Genomic DNA, 15,660 nt, shown 5'->3' with positions numbered 1-15,660 from the left:
TCTGCGTCTATTGAAATAATCATGTGATTCTTGACTTTGAGTCTATTAATATGGTGAATTACGTTTATTGATTTCCTGATGTTGAACCAACCTTGCATCCCTGGGATGAAACCCACTTGATCATGGTGCACTATCTTTTTAATATGTTTTTGTATGCGATTTGCTAAAATTTTGTTGAGAATTTTTGCGTCGATGTTCATTAAGGATATTGGTCTGAAATTTTCTTTCCTTGATGAGTCTCTGTCTGGTTTAGGTATCAGTGTGATATTGGCTTCATAGAATGAGTTTGGGAGGGTTCCCTCCTCTTCTATTTTATGGAATACTTTGAGAAGTATTGGAATGAGCTCTTCCTTAAAGGTTTTGTAGAACTCGGCTGAGAACCCATCTGGTCCCGGACTTTTCTTTGTTGGTAGGCTTTTGATGACTTCTTCTATTTCAGTACTTGAAATTGGTCTATTTAAATTGTTTATGTCCTCCTCATTCAGTTTAGGCAATTCATATGTCTCTAGAAACCTGTTGATGTCTTCGAAATTTTCTATTTTGTTGGAGTATAGATTTTCAAAATAGCTTCTAATTATGTTTTGTATTTCCATCCTGTCTGTAGTGATATTTCCTTGTTCATTCCGAATTTTAGTGATTTGGGTTTTCTCTCGTCTTCTCTTTGTTAGTGTGGCTAAAGGTTTATCAATTTTGTTTATTTTTTCGAAGAACCAACTATTTATTTTGTCAATTTTTTGTATTGTTTCTTTTGTTTCAATTTCATTGATTTCAGCTCTGAGTTTAACTATTTCCTGTCTTCTACTACTTTTGGTGCTGTTCTGTTCTTCTTTTTCTAAGGCTTTGAGCTGTAGTGTTAGGTTGTTTATTTGTTGAGTTTTACTTCTTTTATTAAATGCGCTCCATGAAATAAATTTCCCTCTAAGTACTGCTTTCATAGTGTCCCAGAGGTTTTGATATGATGTTTCTTTGTTCTCATTTACCTCTAAGAATTTTTTAATTTCCTTCTTAATATCTTCTGTTATCCATTCATCATATAATAGCATATTGTTTAACCTCCAGATGTTGGAATAGTTTCTGTGTTTTACTCTTTCATTTATTTCTAACTTCAATCCATTATGATCTGATAGAATACATGCTAGTGTCTCTATCTTCTTGTATTTGCTAACATTAGCTTTGTGGCATAATATATGGTCTATTTTAGAGAAGGATCCATGTGCTGCTGAGAAGAAAGTGTATTCACTCTTTTTTTTTTTTTTTTTTTTTTTTTTTTTTTTATGTATTCATCTGGAAATATCATTGTTTATTTCATTGTATGCCTGTTTCTTTTTTTTTTTTTTTTTTTTTTTTTATTGTAAACAAATGGGATACATGTTGTTTCTCTGTTTGTACATGGCGTAAAGGCATACCATTTGTGTAATCATAAATTTACATAGAGCAATGTTGTTTGATTCATTCTGTTATTTTTTTCCCTTCCCCCCACCCCTCCCACCCCTCTTTACCCTCTATACAGTAGTTCCTTCCTCTATACTTGCCCCCCTCCCTAACCCTAACTCTAACCCTTCCCTCCCCCCCATTATGTGTCAACCTCCACTTATTAGCGATATCATTCGTCCTTTGGCTTTTTGAGATTGGCTTATCTCACTTAGCATGATATTCTCCAATTTCATCCATTTGCCTGCAAATGTCATAATTTTATCATTCTTTATGGCTGAGTAATATTCCATAGTATATATATACCACAGTTTCTTTATCCACTCATCAATTGAAGGGCATCTAGGTTGGTTCCACAGTCTGGCTATTGTGAATTGAGCAGCTATGAACATTGATGTGGCTGTATTTCTGTAGTATGCAGATTTTAAGTCCTTTGGGTATAGGCCAAGGAGTGAGATAGCTGGGTCAAATGGTGGTTCCATTCCAAGTTTTCTAAGGAATCTCCACACTGCTTTCCATAGCGGCTGCACTAATTTGCAGCCCCACCAGCAGTGTATGAGTGTACCTTTCTCCCCACATCCTCGCCAACACCTGTTGTTGCTCGTATTCTTGATAATCGCCATTCTAATTGGGGTGAGATGGAACCTTAGGGTGGTTTTGATTTGCATTTCTCTTATTACTAGAGATGTTGAACATTTTTCCATATGTTTGTTGATTGCTTGTAGATCTTCTTCTGTGAAGTGTCTATTCATTTCTTTAGCCCATTTGTTGACTGGACTGTTTGAATTCTTGGAGTAGAGTTTTTTGAGTTCTTTATAGATTCTGGAGATTAGTGCTCTATCTGAAGTATGATTGGCAAAGATATTCTCCCACTCTGTAGGCTCTTTCTTCGCATTGCTGATAGTTTCCTTTGCTGAGAGAAAGCTTTTTAGTTTGAATCTATCCCAGTGGTTGATTCTAGCTTTTATTTCTTGTGCTATGGGAGTCCTGTTAAGGAAGTCTGGTCCTAGACCAACAAGATGAAGATTTGGACCTACTTTTTCTTCTATAATCTGCAGGGTCTCTGGTCTGATTCCGAGGTCCTTAATCCATTTTGAGTTTAGTTTCGTGCATGGTGAGAGATATGGGTTTAGTTTCATTCTGTTGCATATGGATTTCCAATTCTCCCAGCACCATTTGTTGAAGAGGCTATCTTTTCTCCATTGCATATTTTTGGCCCCTTTGTCTAGTATGAGAAAATTGTATTTGTTTGGGTTTGTGTCCGTGTCCTCTATTCTGTACCATTGATCTACCTTTCTATTTTGGTACCAATACCATGCCGTTTTTGTTACTATTGCTTTGTAGTAGAGTTGAAGATCTGGTATTGCAATACCCCCTGTTTCACTCTTCCTGCTAAGGATTGCTTTAGCTATTCTGGGTTTCTTATTCTTCCAGATGAATTTCATAATTGCCTGCTCTATTTCTGTAAGGTACACAATTGGGATTTTAATTGGAATTGCATTGAATTTGTATAGCACTTTAGGTAGTATGGCCATTTTGACAATATTAATTCTTCCTATCCAAGAACATGGAAGATCTTTCCATCTTCTAAGGTGTTCTTTAATTTCTTTCTTTAGTGTTGTATAGTTCTCATTGTAGAGGTCTTTCACCTCTTTTGTGAGATTGATTCCCAAGTATTTTATTTTTTTCGAGGCTATTGTGAATGGGGTAGTTTTCCTAATTTCTCTTTCTGAAGATTCATCACTTATGTATAAAAATGCGTTGGATTTATGGGCATTGATCTTGTAACCTGCTACTTTACTGAAATCACTTATGAGTTCTAAGAGTTTTCTGGTGGAATTTCCAGGTTCCTCTAAATATATAATCATGTCATCAGCGAACAGGGATAGTTTGAGTTCTTCTTTTCCAATTCGTATCCCTTTAATTTCTTTGGTTTGTCTAATTGCTCTGGCCAGAGTCTCAAGAACGATGTTGAATAGAAGTGGTGAAAGAGGGCATCCCTGCCTTGTTCCAGTTTTTAGGGGGAATGCTTTCAGTTTTTCACCATTTAGAATGATATTAGCCATGGGCTTAGCATAAATGGCCTTTACAATATTAAGGAATGTTCCCACTATCCCTATTTGTTCTAGTGTTTTGAGCATGAAGGGGTGCTGTATTTTATCAAATGCTTTTTCTGCGTCTATTGAAATAATCATGTGATTCTTGACTTTGAGTCTATTAATATGGTGAATTACGTTTATTGATTTCCTGATGTTGAACCAACCTTGCATCCCTGGGATGAAACCCACTTGATCATGGTGCACTATCTTTTTAATATGTTTTTGTATGCGATTTGCTAAAATTTTGTTGAGAATTTTTGCGTCGATGTTCATTAAGGATATTGGTCTGAAATTTTCTTTCCTTGATGAGTCTCTGTCTGGTTTAGGTATCAGTGTGATATTGGCTTCATAGAATGAGTTTGGGAGGGTTCCCTCCTCTTCTATTTTATGGAATACTTTGAGAAGTATTGGAATGAGCTCTTCCTTAAAGGTTTTGTAGAACTCGGCTGAGAACCCATCTGGTCCCGGACTTTTCTTTGTTGGTAGGCTTTTGATGACTTCTTCTATTTCAGTACTTGAAATTGGTCTATTTAAATTGTTTATGTCCTCCTCATTCAGTTTAGGCAATTCATATGTCTCTAGAAACCTGTTGATGTCTTCGAAATTTTCTATTTTGTTGGAGTATAGATTTTCAAAATAGCTTCTAATTATGTTTTGTATTTCCATCCTGTCTGTAGTGATATTTCCTTGTTCATTCCGAATTTTAGTGATTTGGGTTTTCTCTCGTCTTCTCTTTGTTAGTGTGGCTAAAGGTTTATCAATTTTGTTTATTTTTTCGAAGAACCAACTATTTATTTTGTCAATTTTTTGTATTGTTTCTTTTGTTTCAATTTCATTGATTTCAGCTCTGAGTTTAACTATTTCCTGTCTTCTACTACTTTTGGTGCTGTTCTGTTCTTCTTTTTCTAAGGCTTTGAGCTGTAGTGTTAGGTTGTTTATTTGTTGAGTTTTACTTCTTTTATTAAATGCGCTCCATGAAATAAATTTCCCTCTAAGTACTGCTTTCATAGTGTCCCAGAGGTTTTGATATGATGTTTCTTTGTTCTCATTTACCTCTAAGAATTTTTTAATTTCCTTCTTAATATCTTCTGTTATCCATTCATCATATAATAGCATATTGTTTAACCTCCAGATGTTGGAATAGTTTCTGTGTTTTACTCTTTCATTTATTTCTAACTTCAATCCATTATGATCTGATAGAATACATGCTAGTGTCTCTATCTTCTTGTATTTGCTAACATTAGCTTTGTGGCATAATATATGGTCTATTTTAGAGAAGGATCCATGTGCTGCTGAGAAGAAAGTGTATTCACTCTTGGTTGGATGGAATATTCTATAAATGTCCGTTAAGTCTAAATTATTGATTGTGTTGTTGAGATCTATGGTTTCTTTGCTCAATTTTTGTCTGGAAGATCTGTCCAGTGGTGCGAGCGGCGTGTTAAAATCACCTAGTATTATTGTGTTGTGGTCTATTTGGTTTCTGAAATTGAGAAGGATTTGTTTGACATACATGGATGAGCCACTGTTTGGGGCATAGATGTTTATGATTGTTATATCTTGCTGATTTATGCTTCCCTTAAGCAGTATGAAATGACCTTCTTTATCCCTTCTGACTAACTTTGGCTTGAAGTCCACATTATCGGAAATGAGGATGGATACTCCAGCTTTTTTGCTGAGTCCATGTGCATGGTATGTTTTTCCCCATCCTTTCACCTTTAATCTATGGGTATCTTTTTCTATGAGGTGAGTCTCTTGCAGGCAACATATTTTTGGATCTTTCTTTTTAATCCAGTCTGCCAGTCTATGTCTTTTGATTGATGAATTCAGGCCATTAACATTCAGGGTTATTATAGAGAAATGATTTGGTTTCCCGGTCATTTGGTTCATTTTTAAAATTTTGTTTATTTATTTGTTTGACACAACTTGTTTCCTCCTTTATTTGACAATTCCTTTAGGATAATTCCTCCCTTTGCTGATTTGCTTCTTTGTTTTTCATCTCTTCCTCATGGAATATTTTGTTGAGAATGTTCTGTAATGCTGGCTTTCTTTTTGTAAATTCTTTTAGCTTTTGTTTATCATGGAAGGATTTTATTTCATTGTCAAATTTGAAGGTAAGTTTTGCTGGGTATAAGATTCTTGGTTGGCATCCATTTTCTTTCAGGGCTTGAAAAATGTTGTTCCAGGACCTTCTAGCTTTTAGGGTCTGGATTGAAAAATCTGCTGATATGCGTATTGGTTTCCCCCTGAATGTAATTTGGTTCTTTTCTCTCACAGCCTTTAAAATTCTGTCTTTATTTTGTATGTTAGGTATTTTCATTATAATGTGCCTTGGTGTGGGTCTGTTGTAATTTTGTGTATTTGGAGTCCTATAAGCCTCTTGAACTTGATTTTCCATTTCATTCTTCAGATTTGGGAAATTTTCTGATATTATTTCATTGAATAGGTTGTTCATTCCTTTGTCTTGTTTCTCTAGGCCTTCCTCAATCCCAATAATTCTTAAATTTGGCCTTTTCATGATATCCCATAGTTCTTGTAGATTCTGTTCATGATTTCTTACCATCTTCTCTGTTAGTTCAGCTTTGTTTTCAAGGTTAAATATTTTGTCTTCAATGTCTGAGGTTCTGTCTTCCAGGTGTTCTATCCTATTGGATATGCTTTCTATGGAGTTCTTAATTTGGTTTATTGTTTCCTTCATGTCAAGGATTTCTGTTTGGTTTTTTTTCAATATCTCTAACTCTTTATTGAAATGATCTTTTGCTTCCTGTATTTGCTCTTTTAACTGTCGATTGGTGCGATCAATCAATGCTTGCATTTGCTCTTTCATCTCATCATTCAATGCTTGCATTTGCACTTTCATCTCCTCGTTTGCTTCTCTGATCATTTTAATTATGTACATTCTGAACTCCTTTTCTGTCATTTCTTCTGCCATGCTGTCATTGGGTTTTATTGATGTAACATCTAGATTTGTTTGCAGCATTTTCTTTCCTTGTTTTCTCATGTTGTTCAGATATCAGTGGACCGCTGAGATATTGCAGATTTCCTCTGTTGATTTACAATGACCCTGAAGATTTCTATATATATCCCCTCTTAGCCTTCAGTAGGCTGAAGTCTTGGAGGAGGTTGATAATGCGGTGCTCCACAAGGAAGCTGCCTCTCTAGGAGTGGTGGCCTTCAGGTGGGGTATATTCCCTGCTAGTGGGCAGAGGTGCCTCCACTTGTTGACCAATGGTCATCCAAAGGGGACCTAGGCTGTGGGCTGAGGCAAGGCCTGTTTGGGCCTGAGTCTCTGGTTTTACCGTCCTTGTGGGAAACCTCACCCAGCAGGGAAGACTCACCCGGTGGGGAGGTCTCGCTGGTCAGTTTCCTCCTAGAGGTTCCCCTCAATTTACAGCTACTGCCTGGGCTGGGCTGCCTTCCTCTGCAAAGTTTCCAGGGGCCCAGCCCTACCTCCTGGGCCTGGGAGCCTCAACCTTTGCAGATGAATCTCCTTAGGCTGCCCCTCCTCAGAGAATCTGCCCCCAGGCCTGGAACCTTCGCTCCGCCCTAAGCCTGTCTCTGTGCGGCTCTTCCACCCAGAAGCCTCCTAGATCCTGGGACCCTGTTCTGCACCTAATCGCCTGGCTGCGTGGCCCCTCCTCTGAGCAGCCACCTGTGGCCCCGAACAATCGCTCTGAGTCCCAGAGACCCGCCACAGGCCTCTTCCTCCAGACAGCCGCCCAGTATGCCGGTGCGGTCACTAGGAGTCCAAGAAACTCACTTCGTGCCTCCTCCTCCCACCAACCACCCGTAGCCCGGGGCAATCAATCACTCCGAGTCGAAGTGACCCTGCCCGTTCCTCCTCCTTCTCCAGATAACCCCCCGGGTGTTCAGGAGCAGTCCCTCTGAGTGGCTCTGAATCCACGTGACCCGCTGCCCGGGTCCTCTGGGCAACCGCCCGGAGCTCTGGTGTGGTCCCTCAAGACCAAGCGTCCCACCACGCTTCTCCTCCAGGCAGCCCCCCTGTGTTCAGGAGCTGTCACTTTAAGACCAAACAACTCACCACTCGCCTTCTCCTCTGAGCAGCCGCCTGGAGCGCTAATGCTGCCACTGCGAGTCCAAAGGACCCGCCGCGCTCCTTCTCCTCCTTCTCCTACTCCTCCGGGCAGGCCCCGGGGTTCAGAAGTGGTCAGGGTCCAAACAGCTCGCCACGCAGCCCCTTCTCTGGCAACCGCCTGTAGTTCCCGTATAGTCACCCGAATCCAAGCGGCTGCTCCTCTTCCTCCTCGTCCTCAGGGCAGGCCCCGGGGTTCAGAAGCGTCGTTCTGATTCCAAACAGCTCGCCGCGCGGCTTCTCCTCTGGCAACCGCCTGCAGCTCTGGCGCAGTCTCTCCGAATCCAAGTGGCCACGCTCCTCTCCTCCTCCTCAGGGCAGGCTCCGGTGTCCTGAGTCCACACAGTTCTCCCCGCCACTCCTCCCCCGGGCAGCCGCCGGAGCCCCAGTGGCTGCTCCGAGTCCCAGCGCTCTGCCGAGCGGCCTCCTCTATGGCGCTCCAGCGGGGGGAGGGGCGTCTCGCCGGCAGTTCTACTTCACAAAGTTTCCTGCGTTCTGGGACCCCCGTCCCATCCGGGATGCCCCCCCAGGGGGTGAGAGTCACCCGGCTACTTTGAGTTGGTCCCAAGCGTCTCAATATCTCCTCTCTTGAATCCTGAGTTCTGGAGCAACACGTAATGCAGCCACCCTCTAGGCTGCCATCTTGAAAACCCCGCTTTCTTACTTTTATGATCTCTATTTTAATAGATTTCTGATTTGACTGGTGAGATTTTTTTTCTTCAGAAGTGATTGTGGGCCTGTATTTTCTGAGAATTCATATCTGAGAAAAGAACTTTCTGTTTCTGAAGCACATGACCAATAGTTGGTTGAGTGTAGGATTTGTAGGTGGTAGCATTTTTCCTCAGAAAAACAATTCTTTTTTTCCCCCTGTCATTTAATCATGGAGGAACAATTTTGATGTCAACATTTAAATAATGTTGGTTATTAGAATAACAACAACAGAAAAAAAAAAAAAAAAAAAAGGTCAAAGATCCAATTGTCTTTGGATAAGCAGTGAAAGGAGTAAAACCTAAGGTAACTCAACCAGGGCCTTTGCCTCTCTTTCATTTCTCCTGTGTTATCATCTGAAAAAGAAGCAAGCCTTTACACGACGTGGCTTATCATTTGCCTGCCTGCCCACATCAGAGGAGGCATGGCTCCACAGAGGCCAGCCTACTCAGGAGCTGTCCTGTATGCTGTCAACTTGGCTTGTTGAATTGCCCATACCAGGATCAAATCCTGCAGTCTCTAATTATGTAAGTGGAGCCCAAAACAATATTTCAAGGAAGATAAAAGCAATCCAAATGGCATGCCCTCTGAAGGACACTTTGCTTCCATCATTCACCTATTTCTTCAGAAGTGATTGTGGGCCTGTATTTTGTGGGCCTGAAATAGGTGATGAAACCTATTTCATTTCTCATCCCTAGACTTCCATATTTACATATACTTCTAAATTATATCTTTACCCTTCATAAGAAAATTTGTGTGTACCAGACTCTTAAGTCTTGGTACCATCAGCACAAAACAAAAACTTCTTGAAAGAGAGCAGCTCACATAGATCCATGGAATACCTCCTTGGTGGCCCTGCTTTGAACTTTACTGAACTGTGCTTTGGTTTTCATCTGCCTTTGTGAGGGCTAGTAAATAAAATCCTTCTATGAAATTCACATATTTATTCATTGTAAGTTATTGGCAAAGATCGTTTTAATTATGCTATACGGTTAGGCTGTCACCTGGAGGTTCAACATTAACCTAGGTTTTTTTTTTTTTTTAATTCATTTTTATTGTAAACAAATGGGATACATCTTGTTTCTCTGTACATGAAGTAGAGGCTTACTATTTGTGTAATCATACATATACCTAGGGTAATAGTTTTCAATTCATTCTGTTATTTTTTTTTCTCCCCCCGATCCCTCCCACCCATCTTTTCCCTCTATACAGTCCCTCCTTCCTCCATTCTTGCCCCCCTCCTACCCCCTATATGTGTCATCATCTACTTATCAGAGAGATCATTCGTCCTTTGGTTTTTTGTGATTGGCTTATCTCACTTAGCATGATATTCTCCAACTGCATCCATTTGCCTGCAAATGCCATAATTTTATTATTCTTTGTGGCTGAGTAACCTAGGTTTTAAAACCTGTCTTTTCTCTAAGCAAGGACATTTTTATAAATCCTGTTTACATAATATGTCTAGTGCCCAAGATTATTCTATTTCCTTCTAACTCAGTTGATACTGAGTTACAGCTACCTCTTTCCCAACAGGTCTGCACTGTCATGTCCTCACCTGTCCTCCAGATCCTGTGATAGACTGATGCCTATCTGGTGCTAGAGGGACTGCCCTGACATCTCCCACATAGCACTTCCCAGCCTCCTTCCATGCACCACTTGCTCATTGATTTTGCTCAGTATCAGAGCATGTTTGATTCCTTCCAGTGGCCAACTCCAGAGACTTTCCCAGGTACCCTGTCATACCTCAGTGCTGTTGTGTCCCTTCCGTTTGGACAGATTCCTAAGCCCAGTCTCTCCCACCGTCCACCAAGTCCCCAGTTAACACGGTTATGTTTCACCAAAACTAAGGCAGCTCTCAAATTATCTGAAATTATCTGTGTGTCACTAAACTCTCATACCACCACAATATATACTTTCAAAAGTATTTATTAGCCATGCCACAGTGTTTAAGGGGCATTTTTAAGGTTCATTCCCAATCATGTTATAATAAAATCCAGTTTGTCAAGATGAAGATGGCTCCTACTCTGCACCAGACAATTTTACCTCCCTTTTGCATGTAAATCATTGACTTGTAATTAGACCCCACACTTTTCATTTTCTTACAGTCATCTTCACAAGAAAAGCCATAAGCGGTTATTTCTCCACCACTGAGTTGTGCAAAAAAGAAAGAAACACACAAGTATCTCCATTTGTCTTGTATTCTTGTACACATTTAAGTAAACCTTAACAGTATTTCCTCAAGACTTTTCTCATAATAGAAAGTTATTATTAAAATATTGGTGTCTTTAATTCTATGTCAAGAAATGTTTATAAAACAAAGGAAGGATAACCTATTTTTTTTTTTTTTAGAAATTCTAAAGAGCTCATTTACTTTAAAAAGAGTGGGTTGAAATAGTTTAATTTGAATCCAATAATGAAAGGCCAAAACGATCTGACCCTCTGAACAATTTGTTTCTGTGGTAGTTATTTATCTTCTTGAATCTTTGTGGTTTGTTTGAATTTCTATGATAACTTTTCGCATGTTTATTTCTTTTTATTTGTGTGCATTTGACAAGTACCTATTTCCAATTGGAGGCTTTCCTCCGCACTCCATGTGTACCACTTCACTCCATTTCACATCACAGTTCCAGGGAATATCATGGTCATCATTTTGTTGACGAGAAAGCTGGGAACCCAGACAGCTCCCCAATGCATCTCACCCTCATGACTTCTATTCAAGATTATGGGTACGTAAGGGGGAAAGAACTCAGTCATTAGTATATAGTGTCATAGTGATGCAGTGAAAAGTATCTGTTTTATTTTATTGAAACAAGTTAACAAGCAGGTATGATGACCCATGCCATAATTCCAGTGACTCAGGAGACGGAGACAGGAGGATTGCAATTTCGAGGCCAGCCTTGGCAACTTGGTGAGACCCTGTCTCAAATAGTAAAAAAGGACTTTGGATGTAGTTCAGTGGTAGAGCATTCCTGAGTTTAATCCTGATAAATAAAGTGTCTTGCACTGTTATATTTTTTAGTAATATGCAAAATTTTAAAATCTTATTTAATTCACTTAACAAACTGATAAAATTATTATTTCCATTTTATTACTGTATAAATGAAGAAACTGAGATACAGAAAAATTAAGAAATGTGCCCAAAATAATGCTATAAGTAGGGAAGCAAAATTTCAGACCCCAGCAGTTGAGCTTGCTTGTCACTACCATGCTAAAAATTGAACATAGGATTATGTAGGCAAGAGTATGCTCAGCCATCAGCAGGAGTGATATTTCTTCATAATGCTTTCCACAGTCTTAAAAATTTTGAATTTTGCATATAGCTCTTCTCATTAAGAATAAGAATGTTTTATGCACCTTTGCTCAGGTTTTTAAAAATGCAAAGGATGAAAACCATTGACTGGCAAAGGAAGTTAAAAAATGAATGTTCATGGTGCTTTCTCCTTTGCAAAGGGGGCTTTCTAAGGAATGCAATATTAATTTGGAGGATTATAACAAAGGTGAGATATTCGAGTGAAACATATTTATAAAATCATTGAATTTGAAATACAAAATATAAAAAAGTAAACACTACCCAGAAAAAAAAATGCAGAAAAAAATGTAAATTACATCTTTTTTAAAGCTTAAGTTCATACTTTTTCAGAATTGATGAAGAGTTGTTTATTTTTAAATAAGGGAAATAAACTGTTTCATGCAATGTGCTGTTAAAGGTGAGAATGGAAACGTCAAATTTTATTTTATTGTATTACTCATTTTTTATCTTTTTCTTCTGTTTATATTTTTGTATCTGCCTCCTTTTCCTTAGGAATTTGTTTCTTTATAAACACTTATCAGTCAGTGTCTGCCCCCTGTGGTAGGCTGAGGAGGCAGCAGTCCTGGTCTGTATTAGTGCAGGAGACAGAACATGGGTGATAAGGGACCCTGTACCAAGCCAGTCCTGTGGCTTTCTTAGTAGGGGTAGCTGAGCAGTGGAGGACTCCTAGACTAGTAGGTGGAGTGGGAGGCAAGGGTAGTGCTTGGGATGCCCCATGCTCTTATCAAGGGCCCTACTGTGGCATATTCCTTGCCATCTGTGACAGCAGCAGATGGTAAAGCAGCTGTTATAGTTCAGATGTGAGGTGTCCCCTAAAAGCTCATGTGTGAGAATGCAAGAATATTTGGAAGAGAAATGATTGGTTTATGAGAGCCTTAACCCAATCAGTGAATTAATCACCTCATGGGATTAATTGAGTGGTAACTGAAGGCAGTGGGTGTGGCTAGAGGAGGTGGGGGTTGGGGTGTGGCTTTGGGGTATATATTTGTATTTGGCAACATGTCAAAGTTTTTTATTGTATTAATTATTTTTACCTTTTCTTTTGTTTATTTTTTGGGGTTTTTTGGGGGGAGGGGTTATATTTTTTGTTTATCTCTCTCTCTCTGCTTTCCAATCACCATGTGAGCTGCTCCTCTCAGCCACACTCTTCCACCATGATGTTCTGCCTCACTTTGAACCCCAAGGAATGGAGTCTGCTGTCTGTGGTTTGAGACCTCTGAGATTTTGAACCCTCAAATATACTGTTCCTTGTCTATAATTGTGCTGGTTGGGTCTTTTGGTCACAGTGACGAAAAAAAATGACTTAAACAGCAGTAAACTAGGTGACAATCACAGTAGTGTAGAAAGCCTACTGACTTCTCTTTGTTTCTAGGAGACCCTATCATTGATTAAGTTTCTTCAGTAGGAAGGGAAGTGAACTAATTTGTTTATGAAAAACTAGAATTCATTTTATATTTTGTTTTGAGACAGGGTCTCAATTTGCTGAGGATCTAGCTAAAAAAACTGAGACCCTCAAACTTGCAATCCTCTTATCTCAAACTTCTGAAAAATAAAAAGGACTGGAGATGTAGCACATGGAAAAGCATACCTGAGTTTGATCCCCAGTACCAAAAGCAAAACAACAACAACCAACAACAACAAAAAGCTAGAATCTGTCAACCTGTTAAATATATATTCATATTTGTTAGAAAGTGGCTGTACTTTGTGGAAAAATATAAATCAAATGGTGATTTTATTTATTTAATATTTTTACTTTATTTACAAATTGATCATTTTAAAATTATCCACAGAAAAATAAATATCTAGTTAAAATACGGTTATGCCAATATCAAATAAAATACTTTTTTCTTTGTCCAAAATGTTGATGTTCAAGCAGTGTCTTTATTAAAATTTTTTATTATCCCACTGCGTATGTTTGTAAGCAGCTGGGAAAGAATAAGAGGTTAAAGAAAGTGAAGGAGAATGAATATATCAACACTGACTCTGAAGGAATCTGTTTCACCTCTTCATTATTTATAATTCAGTTATCTATTGAGATAACAGTCAAGTACTAGTGGTGAAATTCCATTGATTTCAAATCAGAAATGAGAATCAGAATAGCTGATTCTAACTCAGTGTGATGGGAAGAAGTAGGCCAGCTCACAGCCCTGTGAAACAATGGAAGATGATATGTCAACCCAGCAGTTCAGAGTCCTGGATCGGCTCCCAGTTTGCTCACTCATCTGCTCCATGGCCTTGGGTAATTTGCTTAACCTCTGTGTTCAACAATTTCCACAGCTACAAACTTGGGTTGATTACATGACTCTGAAAAAAGTTTGGGACACTTTAAAGCAGAGTACAGAGGAAATAAGTAAACACAAAATTCTTTTAGGAGCTGTCCCTCGCCAGAATTGTCCCACTAAGGTAAGCATTCTTAACACACACACACACACACACACACACACACACAACAAGTGTGCCGGGGGTCTAGGAAACTTTCAGATATGTATATTTCCTTGATTGTGGTGACAGTGTCACAGATGTGTGCATATGCCCAAATTACAAAATGTACAGCTTTTTAATATATCAATTATATTTCAATATAGCTAAGGGGGCAGGTGGAGAAAGACCTGGCAAATGCCAAGGAAATGTAGCTGAGAGGCTCACTTTTAAGATGCTTGACATTCAAAAGGAGGATTGCTCTGGGAGATCCAAGACCCATCATAAGGGGAGAGCCAGTTCTGTAGAAACTTGCTCTACCTGCAGGAAACATTTGGATACTTTTCTTCCCTGTCCCACACCCACATAATATTTTGGAAAAAAATTTGAAACACTTGAATCTTCTTGGGATAAAATAAAATCATAGATGAAGGAAAGGAAACATAACCTGACAATATTATACCTACCTTTATCATATGTAAGTGAGGCAACAAGAAATCATTCCCAAACGTGAAAAACATTAAGGATTCCAGAACACAAAGACACTTCTAGAAAAAAAAAAAAAACTAACGAACAAATTTTAAAAATGATTAACTATTAGCTGGGCGTGGTGGTGCACACCTGTAATCCCAGCAGCTTCAAAGCCAACCTCAGCAACTTAGTGAAACCCTGTCTCAAAATAATAAATAAATAAATAAATAGGTTTGGAGATGTGACTCAGTGGTTAAGTGCCTCTGGGTTCAATTCTCAGTACAAAAAACAAAAACGAAAACAAAATTTGAAAATGAAATCTAGTCAGTAATTAGCCAAACAAAGGAATAAGGAAAAGAGAAGTCGTGCTAAGTAGTAACCACTGAATTTATGGTAAAGTATCATAAGTTTGACAATGTAAAGGTACAATTTAAGAAAATCTGGGAATGAAAAAAAAATGTAGGGGATATATAATTATACATTCAGAACAAAGGGAATTAATCAATACTATCCAAAATTAAAATATAGGGTTGAAATAACAATGACTCAAACTAAAAAAAAAAAAAGAAAAAAAAAATAGAAAAAGACTATTATTTAAGAACTGCATTAAAATAATGTGGCATGTGTAGAAGGACAGGATTTTAGGCACTTTATGTACAAAAGACCTGATATATGAGCAGACAACATCATGAGTCACAGCTGATTGAATGTTTGTGTGTTAACCATAATACAACCACATTTATTTTCCTTTAGAATGCATAGATTTGGGAGCTCCCTCTGGTGGCTGAATAAAATATGGTTTCTATATTAGTAATCCAAAAACAAAATAAACTAAATTAAATAAAAAACTATTACCTACATTGAAATTTCCTATAGAATATGAACATATTGATTTTTTAAGATATAGTAGTCACTGTAGCATGCTGATGATAGTGATGATGGTGATAGTGATGAAGATAAGATGGATTGTATTCAATCTGACTCATGTTGATCACCACAGTCATAGATGATGTGATTCAATGCAACCTGGCAAAACAACCAGAGAAGCCAAATTTAGCTAAACACATATTATACATCGCTTTAAAAAGCATAAAATTCAAAAATGAACAAAATTCTAGAGAGCAAAATGGAAA

General features: G+C 38.5%; 1 long non-coding RNA gene across 4 annotated transcripts in view; it reads right to left on the bottom strand.

Moving 5' to 3' along the window:
• Positions 1-12,707: 12,707 nt before the first annotated feature.
• The window catches only part of LOC306647171, a 31,151-nt gene continuing 28,198 nt past the window's right edge, over positions 12,708-15,660 (bottom strand). For all 4 annotated transcript variants that reach the window (XR_013760044.1, XR_013760045.1, XR_013760046.1 and 1 more), the window contains one exon: positions 12,708-15,553. This is a non-coding gene — a long non-coding RNA (uncharacterized lncRNA). The remainder of the gene's footprint in view (positions 15,554-15,660) is intronic.

This window comes from Sciurus vulgaris (assembly GCF_902686455.1).
Source record: "Sciurus vulgaris genome assembly, chromosome: 1".
Lineage (NCBI taxonomy): Eukaryota > Metazoa > Chordata > Mammalia > Rodentia > Sciuridae > Sciurus > Sciurus vulgaris.
The sequence above is the reverse complement of the archived record's forward strand: the minus strand, read 5'-3'. Positions and strand labels throughout refer to the sequence as shown.